Consider the following 12,496-nt stretch of genomic DNA (forward strand, 5'->3'; position numbering starts at 1 on the left):
CATTCAAACAACCTTGAATTGGATGGATTACCAAATCAGACTCAATCATTTGTACTGGATGCCAGGAAATGTGAAGGCACTCTCTTGTTTTGTGGGGCATGTTTTTGTTCTCAGATTGCTTGGTCCCACTTTGTTAAGGTAAAGATGAGGATCGTGCTGGTGAGAAGTATGGGAACCCACAAGATGCAAGATGCCCCATCCATTTTAGCAACACCACCTCCATCACCCCCACAGGGCTCAGCCTAGGCAAACTAGGCATTCCCAGCCAGAGTGCCCTCAGGAGTTTCAACTGGTTTGCCTGGCAAGTCAGTACAGCCTTCGGAAGGGGTGGAGGGCCAGAGAAGAACAAAAATTCGAAGCAAGGTGGGAGTCCCACATATTCACCTTTGTGTTAGGAGCGTGATGGTTCTAGAAAGGCCACGTGCAACAGCCACGCCCCTGTGAGCATTGATGACTAGATGAGTCCCCTGGAGTAAAAGCAGTGGTCAAAAGGTACGTGCTTCCAGGGCACAGGTGGGAAATGCACCCTGGGCTGGTGGGGAGGCAGTGGGGAAGTGGCCTTTCTGCCTCAGCTCTGAGACACTGCAGAGGCCTCTCAGTCAGGAGCCAGTGGGTAGCCTGTAGTCAAGATGGGCAGAAGTGATGCCAATAGGAAAACAGATGGTTGGTCTTGGTAACTGTTTGGTGATCAGTTGTTTCCATGTACCATTGCATCCACAGCTCATCGGCAACCCTACCTCCACAGTCACTTTTTGAGCATATCACTCAACCTCCACCACACCTGGCAGAGGGATGGGACTCCAATATTCCTACAAGGCTTCAGAAAATCAGTGGTGAGACAGAGAAAAGAAACCAAAATTTGTTTTCCAGAGTGACAATCACAGTAGAAGCAAGCACCATTCTTCTCTGCGTGGCCCGTCAGCAGGTCTGGACCCTCCAACCAGCATGCCAGCACATGCATAGGTGAATTCCAGGAACATTCACTTCATACACATGGACATGGAAGAGACATGCTGTCCTACTGGCAGCCAGGAGTGCCTCACAGCGAAATTATAGGGACATGGATGGGGAGAAGCAGAATCAGGGGACCATTTGGGAGTGAGGAGGGCATGGAGGACCTGAAGGTTTCCCATTTTGATTTAGGAGAAAGTGGGGGTCAACAAGAGACGCGAGGGGGAGGGGGGCTGGGAGGAGCATGACGAGCAGGGCTATAATCCACGTGGAGCCAAGCCTTGCTTGTTTTACCACTGACTGCATTACTCGCCCTGCCCTCAGACAGCAAATGCCATACGCTGTAGATGCAGAAGTCTGAAGCTGCTCTAGATCTGCTAGTAAACAGCATGGAAAAGTCTCTTCACTTGGATCTCATTTAAATATTAGACCAATCAATGGCAGAGAGATTTTATGCCCATTTTCTATTAGAAACAATGAAAGCCACATCTTTGCTCATGAAAACTATGCTGTAATCCTAACTGATTTTCTTTGGGATTTTCTGGAGAATGTGCTGTCCTGGTAATGTCCAGAAGGGTGCAGCAGATGACACTTTTTGACAAAGTGGGTGACATTAAACCCCAGCATGAGCAAAGAAGTCAGTAAGCACTCATGATACACTGGCAGGAGATGTTTGTCCATAAGCCTGAAAACATCCCAAGGGATTTATTATTTTGTTGCTCATATCACAGTACTAGCTTATAAGGTAGTTTGTCTTATGCAAATATTATTTTGTTTTCTTTCTCAGTTCCTCCTTTTCCTTCATACCACAAGAAAGAAGGCTTAAAGTTGGTTGGCTTGAACTTATGTAATATTAATAGGTTCAAAAGCTTTATTTTCTCAAAGCTGTATTCCATGTAGGAAAGGCAGCATGCAAGTGTGAAATACAGAGAGAAAATAGAATGAGAAAGAGCGAGTGAAAAAAGCCAAATGTAAGTTTATCACTGTAAGATACTGAAAAACATAGTAAAGGTTACGACAGTGAAAAATAGATGCACCTATTTGGAACAACAACAGCAACAAATTTAGGAGAGCATAACACAGATTTCATCTAAATTAGAAAACTGAGAAGAAGAAGAAATAAGTCCATTGGAAAGGAAAATAAATATAGATAAAATGAATAAATTAATTGTGACCTCAAACAAATGTTCTTAAATTAATTTGGAAAGACATAGATATATAGCAGCACAACAATGAAAACAGGAAAGAATTTGAATGTCAAGTGTCAAATTATAAAATACTTTCATTAGGCTTCCAGCTTGGAGAAAGAGAGATTTGTAGAGGCATGCTCATTCTACACCTTTGCAAACAGCTCTGCTGCACTGGATTGGAGTGCGTATTTTCTTTAAGTGATGAACAGAAGACTTATCAGTTAACTGAGGACATATTTCCAGTCACTTATTCAGTAAATTCTGTCAGTGGAATATAAATACTTCTGCTTACTGCAGAGGGCTTTTAGAGAGGCCTTGTATAATTTTTAATTCTTAAAATCAAGATAAGGGCTCTTGGGAGGAAAAAAAATACAGGAATAGAAAATAAAATTAATACGACTTCAAACAAGTGAGTGAGAAATCAAATATCCTTCATGAAGGACAGTTCCTTCCACAAGTAAATAGTAACAGAACAATTCCTTTGAAACCCATATTTCTATACTTCTCCGAACTGAATAATGTGAGTCACAAGCTCCATGAAGTATAGATTAGTTATCATTTCCTTTCAGATGCAAATGTGTTCCAGAGAACCACTTTCTATGGAACTTCGTACTTTCTCTATTCCCTGTTTTTCCTTTCCTGGTAAAGACACATAGATAGGAGTAGCAGGTGAAACATCAACCACAAGAAGTAATAGAGTGGATAGGGAGTGGTGGGGACAGGTTCTGTATTGGTTGGCCAATTTGTTTGTATTTCAGTTTCATATCTTCCATGTATAGTCACAAAATTCCCAACCCCAAGCTGGTTTCCAAGGAGAATGAGTGCAGTGTCCTCTAATCGTTTCCTGCTTCATGGTAGATTTTGTCCATTGACATGAACCTGAATCAGCTAGACTGTTAGGACACTGCTAGATATACTGAGGACAGAGCTAGATCCAGCTCCGTTCATCTGCAACATTTAGAAGACATTTTTATAAACTTTGATATCTCATTTTTAGGGAGCTCCATTACTAATCATTTGCTTATTCTCATGGGTACTTACATTTTTTTAGACAATGCCACTGACGATGATGATTACTATCAATATCAGAGCCTCCAACTGAAGTCAGAGCCCAGGCACTAGGTGCTTGGATAGATATGAGACTTTCTCAACTCCGAAGAGCTTACTCTGCAATCAGGCACAGGTTGATGAAATGGCATGGCCAAGGCAGTGGCACAATCAGAAATCCACATTGCCTCTGCCTGCTCCAGAAATTGCTGCATGTGAGCTCTTGGCTTCCCATGCAACGGCCTGTTGCTTGAGTTTCTACCTAGCAGAGGGAGTGTCTGTGGGAAAGGGGATGAGAAGAAGGCAAGAAGTTAATTTCTTCCCCATCTGGAGCAATGGGTCTGCTTAAAATGTACCAGGAGCTCAGGACTGTTTCTGGGGCACATGCATGTCAACACTCATCCCACTGACAGTGTCGCCTGGACAAAACACTGCAGCACATTCCCTATTTATGAAACAGGGACAGCAAATACTTCACTGCCTGTCTGCCGTGAGATTAGTAAATTCAGGCTTATTTTGGAGTCTAAAGGAAAAGATGGCATAACTGCTAAGCATAAATCCTTTTACCTGGCTGTGAAGCAGGTGTGATTCAAAACCTATAGGTAAGTATTGCAATCTTATAAATAATACTGACTTGAGGCCTCATCCATACACTTGAAAAATCAAATGAGGCTGACAGAGCAACATCTTACTCCTCCCAAGTTAAAGATCTGCAATTCAGATAGAACTTGATGGGAAGCTGTGTGGGGTGGGTCAGAGGAAGGGAGACAGAATGAAAAAGAGTGGGTTGTTCTCGCTAGAGATTATACCACTAGGGAAATGTATAAGAATTTTCAAATATAGACACATAAATTTATGTCTAGTATAACATATGTATGTGTCTGCATGTATATATATATATATATAATGATTACTACAAAGGAGAGCAGATAATCTGTTCACCATAATGTGAAGAACAATGCAAGCAGTATGGATTTAAAATCAAGAACAGTAAAAAAGTCTCTTTCATGTGAAGGAGAGTGAAGTGCTGGAATTTTGACTAGTGGGATCTTCACGATTCGAAGTTTCAGGAACAGGCTTGATAAATGTCTGACAGACATTTTAGGTCTGTATGTATTCTTATGCCACCCTTTTTGTTGTCTTTTTCTTCTAATTCTGTGAATTAGATTTGTGACACTTAAAAAATTCCTCAAAACAGCTGTAGTGCAACTGTCCGCACACCACTGGCAGTAATTCTCTTCTGTTCTTCTCAGGATGGCTTTTGCACCTCCTGCCTTCCTTCTCCACTGCTCTTCTCTCACAGCTCATAGACATGAAAAGAGGAAATGTTGCATTTCCAGGACTCCGCAGCTTTACATACTGAACTTCCCGCAGCCACTGTCCCCATTAACCACCTTGGTTATATCTACATACATTGCTCAATTAGCAGGCTGCAGTTCAGTGCTGTAGGTGATCTCTTCAAGCAGTTTTGTTTCCTTTGGGAAGAGTACAGCACATTGAATCCTTGCCCCAGGAAGACTAATTGAAAATAACTCCCTTCAGAGAAAAAAGAAAAATCTCTTCTTCTCCAAACTGCCCTGGGAACACTCAGAAATCTCCTTTCTCAAAATGTCTCCAGTATGAGCCTACAAGCAACATCATTTCATTCAAGTGACAGCTCCCCCTGCCCAGAGGCACACTGAGCACATTTGGATTGCCCCTGCTTTTCACAATATAGTTGTAACTTCTGGAGTTGCCTCACCTTGACAGTTTGGTTGTTTTTAGCTGGAGTGCCCCCCAGCTATGATGAGAAATACGTGTAAGTCAGACTTGTTTAGGCCTGATCTCGCGGCCTCTGCCAGCTCTCCTGCAGCTGGTAAGGGAGAGTTTGTGTCGTTCTGGCACCCACCGAACTGGGGCTCTGGCTCCCACCCAGCGATTCCTCTCTCACCTCAGGCTCTCATTCATCCAGCCTCCCTCAGCATCAGCACCATAAGTGTTACCAACACACTGCCAGCACCACCGAAAGCTCTTTAGTTGGAAAAGAGAGATAAATTATCAGATAATAAAATGTTCCAGAAAAACATATTGATCTGCATGACCTGCACATATTGGTATATGATTGAGATCACTTAAAGGACAGAGCACTCTGATGGAGCATACTCAGAGGAATAATGTCCTTGTCAACAGTCAGGAACAGGTGGTTGTCTAGGCCTCACTGCTTCCAAAATTGGAAGTTTGTGTAGCCTGCTGCCTTTGAGGAAGGTTGGAGGCAAAAGGCTAGAGCTCATTTCCTTCTGCAATTGCTTGGTCCCATATTTTCTTCTCCTTCATGTGGACACAAATAACTGTATCTTTAACTTGAAATGTACTGCATGCACCCAAAGTGTGAATTTGTGCCCTTTACTATAGCAATTGAAGGGATGGAAATGGGTCCCCAGAAGCAACCTAGTCCATCTCCCTTCCCTCAAAAAAATCAACTCTACTACATCCTTCCTGACTGCTGCCTGAACAACCACAGATTAAAAACCTCCCAGGACGGCAACTCCACACCCTTCTCAGGAAAGCAGCTGACAATTATACTTACAGTTAAGGGTTTCCTGATCTCTAACCTAGAGCTTTTTGCTTTAGTTCTTTCACATCTTTCAGTATGTGAGAAACTAGCAAGGCATCAAGTAGAACAGCAGATTTGTAAAAAATAACCCAGAATAGTACAAGCCTAATAGTTCCTAGTAGTTCCCGTTCATGGATGGATTATGTTTTGATAAAAAATACAATGGCAGGCTTTTTCGAAATGCATTCAGACAACAGGATACAATATTAAGTTTGAACTACATGCAGAACAACTCAAGTAAAACACATGTAACTAGTACATATTAATTCATATTCATTTAACTAATATATATGCATTATTTATTAATGATAAATGTCAGCATTATCAAAGCAAGTAGTTGTATGCCAGTAGCGGCTCAAAAATCTGTTAGAGAGCAAGCATCTCAGCTGACATTACTGAGACAACGGCTGTGTCTCGCAGCCCACTACCGAGCCACAGTCTTACAGCCACCCCTGTGCCATGTGGCCCCAGACTCCTCCAGCTGTACCAGACAGGATGCTCCTTAAACTGACAAAGCCTGCACACAGGCAATGCCAGAAGGGCTACAGCCCTGCTATTTCCCACATAGTTCCTGTTTATCCTTGCCCTACAAGTGCTCCTAGATCACCTTTGTTGTAGCCGTAGACAAAGCTAGACCTGCTTGCACTCTGACATGTGAGGTGATAAATACAATCCTGGCAGAGAGTAAACCTTGGGCTAAGGGCTCTCTTCCAGAAATTTAGTTCAGGAAAAAGCCTGTCTCAGGGTGACTTCACATAAGGGTGTCTATCCTACTCCTGTTGTGGAACATGCTCAGACAGGGCTGGAGACAGTGTAAGTACTACTGGGTTAAATGTAGAGTGTGACAGCTCCTAAAATCTGTGAAGTTTTTCTGCTCGGCCAGCTGGGACAATGCTTTACTGGAGAGCTGAACTGGTCACCCCATGGCCCACCTGAACGAGAGAGACACTTCTTGTGCATCCTGTATGGGCTCTGACTCACGTCTCTCCCCACTAGGGGAATCACTACCTGGAAAGAACCAAAGTGTGAGCGGTGGATTGAACAGGAAGGCACAAGCCCTTTCCTGATGGCCAGGACCATGGAGAAACCATTCAGCTCCTTAAGGAACTCCCCATGTGTCCATTGGGGCAGGGCCTGGCAGCCAGGGCCTGTCCCACCCCAGCCAGGAGCAGCTCTGGTCATCAGGGCACTGGGCACCTCCCTGGGGATGGGGACAGGCTGGGACATATGCCTATGGGTGGGCCTGGCTCGGAGGGGCCCATGGCTGGGCAGAGCTGTGAGGAGCTGGAGACTGGCCCTGCTGTGGTGTTGCTGGGGCAGGGGCTGATGGCCCCAGGGGCTGACATGGGGTTCTGGGCTGTGGGGGATCCCCAGGGTGGGTGAGCAGGCACAGTCAGGGCTGGCGGTGCCATCAGGGCCCTGGCAGCTACAGGCCAGGGAACTGAGGTAACAGGAGCTTATTTCCCTGTCTTGCACCCATGCCCTAACTAAGAAGTCCCTCTCCTCTGCACACACAGTTTGTTTTGTTATAAATGCCATCTGTCCAGAATAAGCCCATCAAGTTTCATGTCTATTAAATCCCTCCCTGCTCTCCCCTCACCAAGCTGGCATCCAGTGCCATGGGGAAGAGTCCAAGGTCAGAGGCGTTTCTGTAACGAAAAATCAGTAAAACCGGTTTCTTTCAGTGGAGAAATTGAAAGTTCACGACACTTGACTTTATCTTTGTGCCCACAGATGCACAGATGTAGCACCACTAAAGGCCTTTTTTCCTGATTTTTTTTCCATGCTTACATCCACTGTGACTTTTCCTGCACAGTGCAGGACTGGGTGCTGGACTGGCACAGGGAGCACTGGCAAAATTGCCTCTTAAGCCCTTGGGAAGAACTCACTCATTTCACAGAGGCGTTTCACTGAGCAGAGATAATAATCTGCTATGACATCTATTAGTATATGTTTTATTGCATTTAAAGTAAATGTCAAAACTGTACATAAGACACAGCAAGCTATAAGGCTGAACAATATCTTAAATGCACAACATATGGACTATTTAACCCTACATTCACCTTGTTTCCTCCATACCCCTCAGATATTATGTTTAAATGTATTTTTCTGTCCTAAAGTGTGCTTCCTTTTGAGGGGAATCTTGTTCCTTCCCATCTGAGGGGAGCGCTTCCCACCCAAACCCCTCCTTTCCCCCTGTAGATGTGCAGTGATCAGCTGCATGTCCTGTCGCAGGTCAGTTGTTGGTCACTGAAATTCACTAGCATGAATTTAATGCTGAACAGTCGTGAGGACTGCATACGTATAATTTAAATGAACTGTCAGCAGTCAGCTCAGAACGCAAGTAGGAGCTAACTTTGTTCAGTAAAATGAAAACAATGTAACATTTGTCCAGTTGTAACAGTAAGCCTAAAATGATCTAAGACATCTTCAGCTCCCATCCTCTAGCAAATCTGAAACTTAGCTCGTGTCGTTGGTAACTGAAATTTCTGCTAAAAAGAAACCCTTATTATTCTCTTTCCAGTAAAGGAAGTGTTTTTAGGAAGTCACAAGAGCTGAAACTGTTCCACCTCTAAAACCACTTTAGAATATGTGTGTTTGGATAAAGGGCCTTTTAATAACAGTTTTATTTTCCTTGGAAACAACTTGACATTAAATTCCTACAGGCAGAAGCTACTGGCCTTTATACTAGGACATACTGGCCTACCCATGCTGTAATGAACTATTTTTATTCTCCTCCCTTTTCTGATGTGAGGTCATGCCACATTCTTCCCTGGTGAGTTAGCAAACAGCTTCTCAGCACCATGATCCTCTGTCCTCAGTGCGGCTGTCGCCCAGGTTCTCCTCTGGCCTCTCCCCTGCTTCTGGAGTTTTAGACTGTCGGCTTATGCGGATTTCCTTCTTCAGACACTATGCTTTACTCCTGGAGGACACAGAAACTGTACAATCTTTAGTTCTGCTTTTTGGCTAGAGACACTAGGAGGAGATATTTGTGTAAAAAATGATCTAAATTGGCTGCCTGGGGTGAGAGGGAGGAGAGACCTGTCTTCCTAAAGGCAGGACAGTTGCAGAAAATGTCCCTTTCCTCTCCCCCTGCAAAGCATGTATGGGAACAATCCCAGGGACAGAGCACTCAGGCAACGACAAAGAAAGCAGGAGCCCTACAATGAAGCCCCTTAATCATCTGCAAAACTTGCAGATTTGGGGACTTGGAAATGCCTTTTTAAGGTTTAGCCCTACATTTGCAAATGAAATGCATACTTAGGGATCCTGGGAAAGAGGCCTTGATGCTCAGAGGCATTGTAGAAATGCAATTCCTATTCTGCACCTGAACTTCACATTAACAACGCAAAACAAGTGCACTTGATCTGGTGAGCTAGAAATGGATTTAGCTGCCTATATTTGGAATCCTTCCAGAAAGCGTATTATGTTTAATTACCCTTTACACAGGGACATAAACTATTACATATGTTTGAAAAATATTTTTTCTTTCAACAACCTTACCTAGTGCTAAAAAGAAGGGAAGAAAGAGGATTACTACTAAAGCAGCATCCAGGCTTTTGTTCATAGCCAAAGATATTTGGCATTGCTATGATAATATGTTTGGCAAATAAATAGAGCATGCAGCTGGATTGGAACACTGTTTAAAATTCAAAAACTCAGCTGTGTGGCTTGCTGTGTGGAACAAATTTTTCCTCCCACTGAGCAAAGACTGAGCTTGTTCGTCCACTTTTAGGGGACCCACTTTTCCTGGGCAGAATAGTGATTTATCTATGTGCGTCTTAAGCAAAAAGTCACAGGTAGGCTGTGGTTAGATCTCCTTTACAAAGCTTAGCTAGCAAAGCCACATCAGTAAAAACCCTCATAAAGATATGGATATAGGAGTAAAAAATGTACATAGAATTGCAGCTTATGCTGGGCAGGGCAGAGCCAGAATCTGCATCCATATGAACTCTTCCATAACTGCACCTACTTTTGGGGTATTTTTGTCAGTTTAACTACATCAGAACAATTAAGGTGCAAAAATCTATCAGTTCAGTTATCTTATAAAGACGTGGAAATCAATTTGAGAACTGAAAATTCTGTGGAACAGAGTTCCACTTCATGCAAATAAAGTGGAAAGGCTTTTTGTTTGCTTGTTCTTGCTGTGATGATGGTCTGAGGACATATGCAGGACAATATCTATAGGTGGAGTTAATATTTTCTCTTCGATCAACTAATATAGCTGGAAAAATTAGGCAAGCTTTTTGTGCATACAAGTCCTTCTCTGTGGCTAAAAGCTCATCTAACTTTTCCAGCCGTGCCAGCTGAGCTGCTAAAGGTGGTAGGCTGGGCCAATAATGGTGGTAGCAGGAGAACCAAAGATGCACAGGAGTGAGATAGATCATGTTGGTTCACACATACTGTAAGAACATATTACTTACTTGAAGCAAGACTGTTCAGAAAGGCTTACTCAGAATACTAAAATTTGATCTAGATAGCCAATTCCATTTTACAGTGGAGACCAACACTGTTATTATGATCCCGGAATAACACATCAATGTGTATTTCAATGTTGGTGGTTTTTTTTTTTTTCATGCATTTTCTAAGAAAAACAGAATCTGTAACAGATCTCACACACAGAACACCAAACTGCTGACTGGATTTAATCCAAACTTTTCTAAACAAAAAACATCTGGTTAAAAGAGGCTAATGATAGAAGATGTCTCTTTGAGAGCAAACCAGTATTTTGAACAATTTCGTGACCTACGTACAATAACTGCTATAAAGAAATCAGTACAGTAATGGTGTGGCGGTTTTCTAACTTTAACTATCTTAAAAGCCAACAACAACATTTAAAAATCTTTATCAAAATAATTGTATATTTCACATTTAGAACCATGATAAACCAGAAAACAGTTCACAGACAAGGGTGAGATTTGCAATACAGTAACTCAATGAACTAATTAATGAAACTATTTACTGATGCTATAGCACCTACCATGAAGAAAGCAGTTATGAGGCAGGTATAAAATCCTTAATACGACACCTGACATGTCAAATATTTCTGCCTCCTACAGAAGATGAAAAACTATAGAGTTATGCAGCCTATGCCTTTTAAATCAATACATAACAGAGAAATATGTAGGCTACTATAATATAGTGCACTGTCTCTAACAGCAAAATAGAATGAAAAAAATTACGTAAAACCAAATTGGATTAGTAATCTTAAATCAGTCTAGTTCTCTAGTGAATTGTGTAAACTGATGCTAAAATCTGCCTGGGTAAGTAAACCATCCTTTGTCAAATTTTTCTGGTTTTCAAAGTAATTTTTGTTTGTTTGAGTTGGGCTTTTTCGTCCCTCTCTCTCTCTCTCTCTCTCTCTCTCTGTGTCTCTCTTCATTTTATAGAATTTTCGTATGAGAAGAAAAAAGGAAGAATATCTGCCCTCTTCTAGTCTTTGTTATTTAGATTGTCTTCTACCAAAAACAGCATATAGAATCAACTTCAAAACAAATCAGGCTCTTGAAAGACCTAGTTAAAAGTTGTATCAGTTTCTCTTGCATACATGTAAGATTATTAAGCACAGCACAAGTGAAACCATAGACAATAAGCACATAATGATTAAGACAAAAGAGGGGTGATATTTTTAGGGGAGTCATATGGACAATTCATTTTGTAATGCCTTAATGCATTGGGTTTGAAAGCTTTGTAAGTCAAGAAACAGAGAAGTTTTAGCCTTGTGTCTTTATGAGACAAGAAAGTCAAGACACTTGCAAAATTCATGTTGGACTACTGTTACGCTTCTGATAATATGAGTGATGAAAGTGCAGTATTATCCAGTCAAATAAGACAACCAGAGTCTAGTGGGTATATCTACTGATGCATATTGCATATAAATATAGGTATGAAGTGGATACTTTAACAATAAAAACTGCAAGTTTGATTGTTTGGTTAGTCTATGGGAACGTAGCAGAAAATTTGGCGAGGAGGTTAGTTAAATGTAAATACGCTCAAAGTGACTTGCAGCTGTCTGTAGAAAAAGCACATACATCACACTAATTGTTTTACTGACCTTGTGTGCTTGATGAGTAGAACCTCTGTGTTAGATAACATAGGCCTGTGAGAAACTCTAGGCACCTTATCACCATGTCTGAGATTCCTGCTTTGTTGTGAGAAAGAGCGGGAGGCTGCGCCTGCCTGAAGCCTTGAAATCCAGGCGAGCTCAGCAGGCCCAGTGATCTTCCAGCAGGGCTGAACTTACCTGCGCCTGCGTCCCCGCTTGTGTCACCTCTGCCTGGGAGCTCAGGTGTGACTTCGGAGATCCCCCAGTAGAGAGGTAGCTAAAATAAAACTTGCTCTTTGCAATGCATTTGTGGCCTCTGGCTCTTCTTGCAATGTGCCTGCGTATGTGTACACAGTTAGAAAACAAACTGTTGCAGTAATGTTCTCTCTGATATATATCATCTGCTTAGCTGTTGCCAAGATAACCGGCATGGTAACAGCTGTTAGGGTTTTATTTTGTTAGAAAACTTAATATTAATACCTGTCCTATGCCATTATTCTGTTTCTACTATACAAACGTGCATTTTTTCATAAATCTAATAACTTCTACACAAATTTTTAGGGAGTAGCTATTCAATTGCTCTTTTTCATCTGTACAGAATACTCAATGTGGGAAATAACTGGAGTATTGCTCAAAAGCTTTCTCAGCAATATTGAACCAGCAAAAGTA

Source organism: Caloenas nicobarica, chromosome 3 (genome assembly GCF_036013445.1).
Source record: "Caloenas nicobarica isolate bCalNic1 chromosome 3, bCalNic1.hap1, whole genome shotgun sequence".
In the NCBI taxonomy this organism is placed as follows: domain Eukaryota; kingdom Metazoa; phylum Chordata; class Aves; order Columbiformes; family Columbidae; genus Caloenas; species Caloenas nicobarica.